The sequence below is a fragment of the Triticum aestivum genome, chromosome 7A, assembly GCF_018294505.1.
Source record: "Triticum aestivum cultivar Chinese Spring chromosome 7A, IWGSC CS RefSeq v2.1, whole genome shotgun sequence".
Taxonomy (NCBI): Eukaryota; Viridiplantae; Streptophyta; class Magnoliopsida; order Poales; family Poaceae; genus Triticum; species Triticum aestivum.
The window spans coordinates 440,608,868-440,621,642 of record NC_057812.1 but is presented as its reverse complement, the minus strand read 5'-3'; positions in this window follow the sequence as shown (position 1 = coordinate 440,621,642).

The window sequence follows — 12,775 nt, the reverse complement described above, 5'->3', positions numbered from 1 at the left end:
CCCCCCACCCCGCAACGCTCACTGTTCATCTAGAGGCAGCATCGATCGGCTTCAGTTAGCAGCAGTAGCGAAGGAATTGCTTGATCGGGTTTAGTTAACAACCATCGATCGATCGCTCGGGTTCAGTAACGCGTAGCCTGCAGTGCAATCGCTCGGGTTCAGTTAGAGCCCAACACCTCGCTCGGGTTCAGTTAGAGCCAACACCTCGCGCACACACGCGTACGTGTACGAGAGAAGCGCGCATCGCTCGGCCCCCGACCTCCCATCGTAACCGGGAACTCCCTAAAATTTTCCTCCCCTCGCTTCTACCACGGTTTTTTCCGTCATGGACAGCCCAAAGAATGTCATGCAGCTGCATCTCCAGCCCGCCCAGGATGAAAAGCCCATTTGCTGTCATGATTTTTTGTCATAGAAGTAGGAGCCCACCACATCTATGATGATACTGGGTTTGTCACAATTATCGTCATAGAAGTGTCATATGTATGACAGAAAAAAATCCGTTCGGCCCAAAATGTCACGGAAGTGTCTTTTTTTATAGTGTTTGCAATAAGTATGTGAGTTCTTTATGGCTAATGTTGAGTCCATGGATTATACGCACTCTCACCCCATCATTGCTAGCCTCTTCGGTACCGTGCATTGCCCTTTCTCACCTCGAGAGTTTGTGCAAACTTCGCCAGTGCATCCAAACCCCGTGATACGATACACTCTATCACACATAAGCATCCTTATATCTTCCTCAAAACAGCCACCATACCTACCTATTATGACATTTCCATAGCCATTCCGAGATATATTTCCATGCAACTTCCATCATCATCATATACATGACTTGAGCATTTATTGTCATATTGCTTTGCATGATCGTAAGATAGCTAGCATGATGTTTTCATGGCTTGTCTGTTTTTTTGATGCCATCGCTACGCTAGATCATTGCACATCCCGGTACACCACCGGAGGCATTCATATAGAGTCATACTTTGTTCTAGTATCGAGTTGTAAGTAAATAAAAGTGTGATGATCATCATTATTAGAACATTGTCCCATGGGAGGTTATCAAAATAAAAGTGGCCAAAGAAGCCCCCCCCCAAAAAAAAGAGAGAGAGAGGCCAAAGAAGCCTACAAAAAAGAAAAAAAGAAAAAGAAAAAAATGAGAGAAAAGAGAGAAGGGACAGTGTTACTATCCTTTTACCACACTTGTGCTTTAGAGTAGCACCATGTTCTTCATATAGAGAGACTCTTGAGTTATCACTTTCATATAGTAGTGGGAATTTTCATTATAGAACTTGGCTTGTATATTCCGATGATGGGCTTCCTCAAATGCCCGAGGTCTTCATGAGCAAGCAAGTTGGATGCACACCCACTTAGTTTCCAGTTTGAGCTTTCATACACTTATAGCTCTTAGTGCATCCGTTGCATGGCAATCCCTACTCCTCACATTGACATCAATTGATGGGCATCTCCATAGCCCGTTGATTAGCCGCGTCGATGTGAGACTTTCTCCTTTTTGTCTTCTCCACACAACCTCCACCATCATATTCTATTCCACCCATAGTGCTATGTCCGTGACTCACACTCATGTATTGCATGAATGTTGAAAAGGTTTCAGAACGTCAATAGTATGAAACAATTGCTTGGCTTGTCATCGGGGTTGTGCATGATTTGAATATTTTGTGTGGTGAAGATGGAGTATAGCCAGACCATATGATTTTGTAGGGATAACTTTCTTTGGCCATGTTATTTTGAAAAGACATGATTGCTTTATTAGTATGCTTGAAGTATTATTGTCCTCATGTCAAATGATAGCCTATTGCTTTGAATCACTCATGTCTTAATATTCATGCCATGATTAGATTACATGATCAAGATTATGCTAGGTAGCATTCCACATCAAAAATTATCTTTTTTATCATTTACCTACTCGAGGATGAGCAGGAATTAAGCTTGGGGATGCTGATACCTCTCTGTCGTATCTATAATTTTTGATTGTTCCATGCCAATATTATACAACTTTCATATACTTTTGGCAACTTTTTATACTATTTTTGGGACTAACATATTGATCCAGTGCCCAGTGCCAGTTCCTGTTTGTTGCATGTTTTTTGTTTCACAGAAAATCCATATCAAACGAAGTCTAAAGGGATAAAAACTAATGGAGATTTTTTTTGAATATATGTGAATTTTGGGAAGTGGAATCAACGCGAGACGAGGCCCGAGGGGGCCATGAGGCAGGGGGCGCGCACTAGGGGGTCAGGCGCGCCCTGGGCCCTCGTGGCCACCCCGTAAGGTGGTTGGTGCCCTTCTTTTGCCGCAAGATAGCTAATATTCGGATACAAATCATGTCCAGAATTCAGCCCAATCAGAGTTACGGATCTCTAAGAATTTAAGAAACGGTGAAAGGGTAGAATCTGGAATGCAGAAACAGAGAGAGACAGAGAGACATATCCAATGTCGGAGGGGCTCTCGCCCCTCCCATTCCATGGAGGCCATGGGACAGAGGGGAAACCCTTCTCCCATCTAGGGAGAAGGTCAAGCAAGAAGAAGAAGAAGAAGGGCGGCTCTCTCTCCCCCTCTCTTCCAGTGGCGCCGGAACGCCGCCGGGGCCATCATCATCACCGCAATCTACACCAACAACTTCACCACCATCATCACCAACTCTTCCCCCCTCTATGCAGCGGTCTAACCCCTCTTTTACCCGCTATAATCTCTACTTAAACATGGTGCTCAACGCTATATATTATTTCCCAATGATGTATGGCTATCCTATGATGTTTGAGTAGATCCGTTTTGTCCTATGGGTTAATCGATGATCGTGATTGGTTTGAGTTGCATGTTTTATTATTGGTGCTGTCATATGGTGCTCTCCGTGTCGCGCAAGCGTGAGGGTTCCCCGTTGTACGGCTTGCAATATGTTCATTATTTGCTTATGGTGGGTGGCGTGAGTGATAGAAACACAGACCCGAGTAAGTAGGTTGTTTGTGTATGGGAATAAAGAGGACTTGATGCCTTATAATGCTACGGTTGGGTTTTTCCTTAATGATCTTTAGTAGTTGCGGATGCTTTCTAGAGTTCCAATAATAAGTGCATATGATCCAAGAAGAGAAAGTATGTTAGCTTATGCTTCTCCCTCAAATAAAATTGCAATAATGATTACCGGTCTAGTTATCGATTGCCTAGGGACAAATAACTTTCTTGTGTGACAACAAGCTCTCTACTAAAACTAACTTAGTTGTGTCTTCATCTAAACAGCCCCTACTTTTTATTATGTGCTCTTTATTATCTTGCAAACCTATCCAAGAACACCTACAAAATACTTCTAGTTTCATACTTGTTCTAGGTAAAGCAAACGTTAAGTGTGTGTAGAGTTGTATCGGTGGTTGATACAACTTGAGGGAATATTTGTTCTACCTTTAGCTCCTCGTTAGGTTCGACACTCTTACTTATCGAAAGAGCCTACAATTGATCCCCTATACTTGTGGGTTATCGGCCACTTAGGACTAGAGGGAAGCAGTCCCTGAGGTCCCTAAGGGCGAATCGGGCCGTGCGGAGCCTGAAGCTGAAGCAACTCTGGAGCTATCACAACAGTCGGAGGCCTTTGTCCCCACTACTGCGGTGGGGGGCCCGAGGTGTCTTCGTGAAGGAAATATGCCCTAGAGGCAATAATAAAGTTGTTATTTATATTTCCTTATATCATGATAAATGTTTATTATTCATGCTAGAATTGTATTAACCGGAAACTTAGTACATGTGTGAACACATAGACAAACGGAGTGTCCCTAGTATGCATCTACTTGACTAGCTCGTTAATCAAAGATGGTTAAGTTTCCTAGCCATGTACATGTGTTGTCATTTGATGAACGAGATCACATCATTAGAGAATGATGTGATGGACAAGACCCATCCGTTAGCTTAGCACTATGATCGTTTAGTTTATTGCTATTGCTTTCTTCACGACTTATACATGTTCCTATGACTATGAGATTATGCAACTCCCGAATACTGGAGGAACACTTAGTGTGCTATCAAACGTCACAACGTAACTGGGTGATTATAAAGATGCTCTACAGGTGTCTCCGATGGTGTTTGTTGAGTTGGCATAGATCGAGATTAGGATTTGTCACTCCGATTGTCGGAGAGGTATCTTTGGGCCCTCTCGGTAATGCACATCACTATAAGCCTTGCAAGCAATGTGACTAATGAGTTAGTTACGGGATGAAGCATTACGGAACGAGTAAAGAGACTTGCCAATATGAGCATCCAGGTTCCGATGATACTGACGGTCGAACCTCGGGCAAGTAACATACCGATGACAAAGGGAACAACGTATGTTGTTGTGCGGTTTGACCGATAAAGTTCTTCCTAGAATATGTAGGAGCCAATATGAGCATCCAGGTTCTGCTATTGGTTATTGACCGGAGATATGTCTCGGTCATATCTAAGTAGTTCTCGAACCCGTAGGGTCCGCACGCTTAATGTTCGATGACGATTTGTATTATGAGTTATATGTGATTTGATGACCGAAGTTTGTTCGGAGTCCCGAATGAGATCACGGACATGACGAGGAGTCTCGAAATGGTCGATACGTAAAGATCTATATATTGGAAGGCTATATTCGGACATCGGAAAGGTTCTGAGTGGTTCGGGTATTTTTCGGAGTAACGGAGAGTTATGGGAATTCGCCGGGGGAAGTATTGGGCCTTCATGGGCCTTAGTGGAAAGGAGAGAAGGGCCACAAGGGGAGGCTGCGCGCCCCCCAATGGGGTGGTCCGAATTGGACTAGGGAGGGGGCGGCGCCCCCCTCTTTCCTTCTCCCTCTCCTCTCCTTCCTTCTTCTCCTACATGGACTAGGAAAGGGGGAAACTTACTCCTACTAGGAGTAGGAATCCCCCCTTGGGTGCGCCACTTGAGGACGGCCCTCCTCCTCCTCCCCTCCTTTATATACGGGGGAAGGGGCACCACATAGACACACAAGTTGATCTTTTAGCCGTGTGTGGTGCCCCCCTCCACAGAAACACGCCTCGGTCATATCGTTGTAGTGCTTAGGCGATGCCCCGTGCCGGTAACTTCATCATCACCGTCACCACACCGTCATGCTGACGAAACTCTCCCTCGGCCTCGACTGTATCAAGAGTTTGAGGGACGTCACTGAGATGAACGTGTGTAGATCATGGAGGTGTCGTGTGTTCGGTACTTGGATCGGTTGGATCGCAAAGACGTTCGACTACATCAACCGCGTTACTAAATGCTTCCACTTTCGGTCTATGAGGGTACATGGACACACTCTCCCCGCTCGTTGCTATGCTTCTCCTAGATAGATCTTGTGTGATCGTAGGCAAATTTTTTGAAATACTACGTTCCCCTACAGTGGCATCCGAGCCAGGTCTATGCGCAGATGTTATATGCACGAGTAGAACACAAAGGAGTTGTGTGCGTGGGTATATACATATTGCTTTCCGTCACTAGTTGTTTCTTGATTCGGCGGTATTGTTGGATGAAGCGGCCCGGACCAACATTACATGACCGCGTTCATGAGACTGGTTCTACCGACGTGCTTTGCACACAGGTGGCTGGCGGGGGTTAGTTCCTCCAACTTTAGTTGAATCGGATTCAATTAATAGGGTTCTTTCGGAAGATCAAAAAGCAATCCTATACCAGGTTGTGGTTTTATGCCATAGGTAAGAACGGTTCTTGCTAAGCCCGTAGAAGCCACGTAAAACTTGCAATAATAAAGTAGAGGACGTCTAACTTGTTTTTGCCGGGCATGTTGTGATGTGATATGGTCAAGACGTGATGATATATAATTTGTTGAGATGATCATGTTTTGTAACAGTTATCGGCAACTGGCAGGAGCCATATGTTGTCGCTTTATTGTATGAAATGAAATCCCCATGTAATTGCTTTACTTTATCACTAAGCGGTAGTGATAGTCGTGGAAGCAATAGTTGGCGAGACGACAACGATGCTACGATGGAGATCAAGGTGTCAAGCCGGTGACGATGGTGATCATGATGGTGCTTTGGAGATGGAGATCAAAGGCATAAGATGATGATGGCCATATAATATCACTAATATTGATTGCATGTGATGTTTATCCTTTATGTATCTTATTTTGCTTAGTACGGCGGTAGCATTATAAGATGATCTCTCACTAAATTTCAAGGTATAAGTATTCTCCCTGAGTATGCACCGTTGCTACAGTTTATCGTACCGAGACACCACGTGATGACCAGGTGTGATAAGCTCTACGTTCACATACAACGGGTGCAAGCCAGTTTTGCACAAGCAGAATACTCGGGTTAAACTTGACGAGCCTAGCATATGCAGATATGGCCTCGGAACAATGAGACCAAGAGGTCGAGTGTGAATCATATAGTAGATATGATCAACATAGTGATGTTCACCATTGAAAACTACTCCATCTCACGTGATGATCGGACATGGTTTAGTTGATGTGGATCATGTGATCTCTTAGATGATTAGAGGGATATCTATATAAGTGGGAGTTCTTAAGTAATATGATTAATTGAACTTAAATTTATCATGAACTTAGTCCTGATAGTATTTTCATATCTATGTTGTAGATCAATTGCTCGCGTATAGCTTCCCCATTTTACTTATGATATGTTCCTAGAGAAAACTATGTTGAAAGATGTTAGTAGCAATGATGCGGACTAGCTCCATGATCTGAGGATTATCCTCATTTCTACACAGAAGAATTATGCACCGCTAGCTGACACACCTATTGCAGGAGCAGATGCAGACATTATGAACATTAACAAGCTCAGTATGATGACTAATTGATAGTTTAGTGCACCATGCTTTATGGCTTAGAATCGGGACTTCAAAAATGTTTTGAACGCCAAGGAGCATATAAGATGTTCCAAGAGTTGAAATTAGTATTTGATACGTCTCCAACATATCTATAAATTTTTATTGTTCCATGCTATTATATTATCTGTTTTGGATGTTTAATGGGCTCTAATATGCACTTTTATATTATCTTGGGACTAACCTATTAACCGGAGGCTTTACTTATAACAAACACTAATTAAAACATAAAAAACACAATCATAACAGAGGATAGATGATTTATTTATTACTAAATAGGAACAAAAAGAAAGGAACACAAATAAAATTGGGTTGCCTCCCAACAAGCGCTATCGTTTAGCGCCCCTAGCTAGGCATAATAGCGAGGATAGATCTATGTATTGCCATCTTTGGTAGGCAATCCATAAGTGGCTCTCATAATAGATTCATATTGTAATTTTATTTTATTTCTAGGGAAGTTTTCCATGCCCTTCCTTAACGGAAATTGTAATCCAATATTCCCTTCCTTCATATCAATAATTGCACCAATCGTTCAAGGAAAGGTCTACCAAGAAAAATAGGACATGAAGGATTGCAATCTATATCAAGAACAATGAAATCTACGGGCACATAATTCCTATTTGCAACAATAAGAACATCATTAATTCTTCCCATAGGTTTCTTAATGGTAGAATCCGCAAGGTGCAAGTTTAAAGAACAATCATCAAATTCACGGAAACCTAGCAAATCACACAAAGTTTTTGGGATCGTGGAAACACTAGCACCCAAATCACACAAAGCATAGCATTCATGATCTTTAATTTTTATTTTAATAGTAGGTTCCCACTCATCATAAAATTTTCTAGGGATAGAAACTTCCAACTCAAGTTTTTCTTCATAAGATTGCATTAAAGCATCAATGATATGTTTAGTAAAAGTTTTATTTTGACTATAAGCATGAGGAGAATTTAGCACGGATTGCAACAAGGAAATACAATCTATCAAAGAGCAATTATCATAATTAAATTCCCTGAAATCCAAGATAGTGGGTTCATTGCTATTTAAAGTTTTGACCTCTCCAATCCCACTTTTATCAATTTTTGCATCAAGATCTAAAAACTATGAATTTTTGGGACGCCTCCGAACTAAAGTTGACTCATATCCAGTCCCATCATTATCAAGATTCATATTTCAAAACAAATATTTAATAGGGGACACATCAATAACTTTTAGATCTTCATCATTATTATCATGGAAACTAGAAGAACACGCTTTCACAAAGCAATCTTTTTTTGCACGCATCCTAGCGGTTCTTTCTTTGCACTCATCAATGGAAATTCTCATAGCTTTGAGAGACTCATTGATATCATGCTTAGGTGAAATAGATCTAAGTTTCAAAGAATCAACATCAAGAGAAATCATATCCACGTTCCTAGTCAACTCATCAATCTTAGATATTTTTTCTTCAATCAAAGCATTGAGACTCTTTTGCGAACTAATAAATTCTTTAATATTAGATTCAAAATCAGAGGGAATCTTATTATAATTTCCATAAGAATTGTTGTAGTAATTACCATAATTATTAGAGGAATAACTAGGAAACGGCCTAGGATTAAAATTACCTCTATATGCGTTATTACCAAAATTGTTCCTACCAACAAAATTCACATCCATAGATTTATTATTATTCTCAATCAAAGTAGACAAAGGCATATCATTGGGATCAGTAGGAGTACTCTTATTATCAAACAATTTCATAAGTTCATCCATCTTTCCACTCAAAACATTAATCTCTTCAATTGCATGCACCTTTTTACTAGTAGATCTTTCAGTGTGCCATTGAGAATAATTAACCATAATATTATCTAGGAGTTTGGTAGCTTCTCCTAAAGTGATTTCCATAAAACTACCTCCCGCGGCCGAATCTAAAAGATTTCTAGAAGAAAAATTCAATCCGGCATAAAAAATTGTATAATCATCCATAAATTCAAACCATGTGTGGGGCAATTACGTACCATTAATTTCATCCTGTCCCAAGATTGTGCAGCATGCTCATGATCAAGTTGCTTAAAATTCATAATATCGTGTCTAAGAGAGATGATCTTAGCGGGAGGAAAATACTTAGAGATAAAAGCATCTTTGCACTTATTCCATGAATCAATACTATTTTTAGGCAAAGTCGAAAACCAAGCTTTAGCATGATCTCTAAGCGAAAATGGAAATAGATTAAGTTTAACAATATCATTATCCACGTCTTTCTTCTTTTGCATATCACACAAATCAACAAAGTTGTTTAGATGGGTAGCGGCATCTTCACTAGGAAGGACAGAAAATGGATCTTTCATGACAAGATTCAGCAAAGCAATATTAATCTCACAAGATTTAGCATCGGTAAGAGGAGCAATCAGAGTGCTCATAAAATCATTATTGTTGGTATTGGCAAAGTCACACAATTTAGTATTATCTTGAGCCATCGTGACAAGCAAGCAATCCAACACACAAGCAAACAAGCAAGGAAAAAGCAAACGGAAAGAGAGGGCGAAAGGAAAAGAGGGCGAATAAAACGTCAAGGGTGAAGTGGGAGAGAGGAAAACGAGAGGCAAATGGCAAATAATGTAATGCGAAGGATAAGAGTTATGATGGGTACTTGGTATGTCTTGACTTGGCGTAGATCTCCCCAGCAACGGCGCCAGAAATCCTTCTTGCTACCTCTTGAGCATGCATTGGTTTTCCCTTGAAAAGGAAAGGGTGATGCAGCAAAGTAGCATAAGTATTTCCCTCAGTTTTTGAGAACCAAGGTATCAAGCCAGTAGGAGACCACGCGCGAGTCACCTCGTACCTACACAAACAAATAAGAACCTCGCAACCAACGTGATAAAGGGGTTGTCAATCCCTTCATGGCCACTTGCAAGAGTGAGATCTGATAGAGATAATAATAATAATAATAATAATAATAATAATAATAATAATAATAATAATACTAATAATAATAAGATAAATATTATTGGTATTTTTATGATATAAATTGAAAGTAAAGATTGCAAAATAAAATAGATTGGAAACTTGTATGATGGAAAATAGACCCGGGGGCCATAGGTTTCACTAGTGGATTCTCTCAAGATAGCATCAGTATTACGATGGGTGAACAAATTACTGTCCAGCAACTGATAGAATTGAGCATAGTTATGAGAATACTAGGTATGATCATGTATATAGGCATCACGTCCGTGACAAGTAGAGCGACTCCTGCCTGCATCTACTACTATTACTCCACACATCGACCGCTATCCAGCATGCATCTAGAGTATTAAGTTCGTAAGAACGGGGTAACTCTTTAAGCAAGATGACATGATGTAGAGGGATAAACTCATGCAATATGATATAAACCCCATCTTTTTATCCTCGATGGCAACAATACAATACGTGTCGTTTCCCCTACTGTCACTAGGATCGAGCATCGCAAGATTGAACCCAAAGCTAAGCACTTCTCCCATTGCAAGAAAGATCAATCTAGTAGGCCAAACCAAACTAATAATTCGAAAAGACTTGCAAAGATAACCAATCATACATAAAAGAATTCAGAGAAGATTCAAATATTGTTCATAGATAAACTTGATCATAAACCCACAATTCATCAATCTCAACAAACACACCGCAAAAGAAGATTACATCGAATAGATCTCCACAAGAGAGGGCGGGAACTTTGTATTAAGATCCAAAAAGAGAGAAGAAGCCATCTAGCTAATAACTATGGACCCGTAGGTCTGAAGTAAACTACTCACACTTCATCGGAGAGGCTATGGTGTTGATGTAGAAGCCCTCCGTGATCAATACCCCCTCCGACGGAGCTCTGGAAAAGGCCCCAAGATGGGATCTCGTGGATACAGAAAGTTACGGCGGTGGAATTAGGGTTTTGGCTCCGTATCTGGTAGTTTGGGGTACGTAGGTTTATATAGGAGGAAGGAGTACGTCGGTGGAGCAACATGGGCCCCACGAGGGTGGAGGGCGCGCCCCCTACCTTGTGCCTTCCTCGTTGATTGCTTGACGTAGGGTCCAAGTGCTATGGATCATGTTCATTCCGAAAATCACGTTCCCGAAGGTTTCATTCTGTTTGGACTCCGTTTGATAGTCTTTTTCTGCGAAACCCTAAAATAGGCAAAAAAACAGCAATTGTGGGCTGGGCCTTCGGCTAATAGGTTAGTCCCAAAAATAATATAAAAGTGTATAATAAAGCCCAATAATGTCCAAAACAGGATATAATATAGCATGGAACAATCAAAAATTATAGATACATTGGAGACGTATCATCATGCTAGTTCAGTATTTGTGAATTTGAGAAATAGTTGTGTTGAGGTTTGCAAGTCCAGTAGCATGCACGTGTGGTAACCATTGTGTAACAAATTTGAAGCATGAGGTGTTTCTTTGATTGTCCTCCTTATGAGTGGCGGTCGGGGACAAGCGATGGTCTTTTCCTACCAATCTATCCCCATAGGAGCATGCGCGTAGTGCTTGGTTTTTGATGACTTGTAGATTTTTGCAATAAGTATGTGAGTTTTTTATGACTAATGTTGAGTCCATGGATTATACGCACTCTCACCCTTCCATCATTGCTAGCATCTTCGGTATTGTGCATTGCCCTTTCTCACCCCGAGAGTTGGTGCAAACTTCGCCGGTGCATCCAAACCCCATGATATGATATGCTCTATCACACATAAGCCTCCTTATATCTTCCTCAAAACAGCCACCATACCTACCTATTATGGCATTTCCATAGCCATTCCGAGATATATTGCCATGCAACTTTCCACACTTCCTTTATTATGACACGCTTCATCATTGTCATATTGCCTTGCATTATAATGTAGTTGACATCGTATTTATGGCAAAGCCACCGCTCATAATTTTTTATACATGTCACTCTTGAATCATTACACATCCCGGTACACCGCCGGAGGCATTTATATAGAGTCATATTTTGTTCTAGTATCTAGGTGTAATTTTTGAGTTGTAAATATATAGAAGTGTGATGATCATCATCATTAGAGCATTGTCCCGTGTGAGAAAAAAAGAGAAAGGACAAATAAAAAAAGAGAAGGCCCAAAAAAATGAGAGAAAAAGAGAGAAGGGACAATGTTACTATCCTTTTTCCACACATGTGCTTCAAAGTAGCACCATGATCTTCATGATAGAGAGTCTCTTATTTTGCCAGTTTCATATACCAGTGGGAATTTTCATTATAGAACTTGGCTTGTATATTCCAACAATGGGCTTCCTCAAAAATCCCTAGGTCTTCGTGAGCAAGCAAGTTGGATGCACACCCACTTAGTTTCTTTTGTTGAGCTTTCATACATTTATAGCTCTCGTGCATCCATTGCATGGCAATCCCTACTCCTCGCATTGACATCAATTGATGGGCATCTCCATAGCCCGTTGATTAGGCGTGTCGATGTGAGACTTTCTCCCTTTTTTGTCTTCTCCATGCAACCTCCATCATCATATTCTATTCCACCTATAGTGCTATGTCCATGGCTCGCGCTCATGTATTGCATGAAAGTTGAAAAAGTTTGAAAATACAAAAGTATGAAACAATTGCTTGGCTTGTCATCGGGGTTGTGCATGACGGGAGCATTTTGTGTGATGAAAATGAAGCATGGCCAAACTATATGATTTTGTAGGGATGAGCTTTCTTTGGCTATGTTATTTTGAGAAGACATAATTGCTTGGTTAGTAGGCTTGAAGTATTATTATGTTTATGTCAATATTAAACTTTGGTCTTGAATCTTTTGGATCTGAATATTCATGCCACAATAAATAAAATTACATTGAAAATTATGTTAGGAAGCATTCCCCGTCAAAAATTCCATTCTTATCATTTACCTACTCGAGGACGAGCAGAAATTAAGCTTGGGGATGCTGATACGTCTCCAACGTATCTATAATTTTTGATTGTTCCATGCTATTATATTATCTG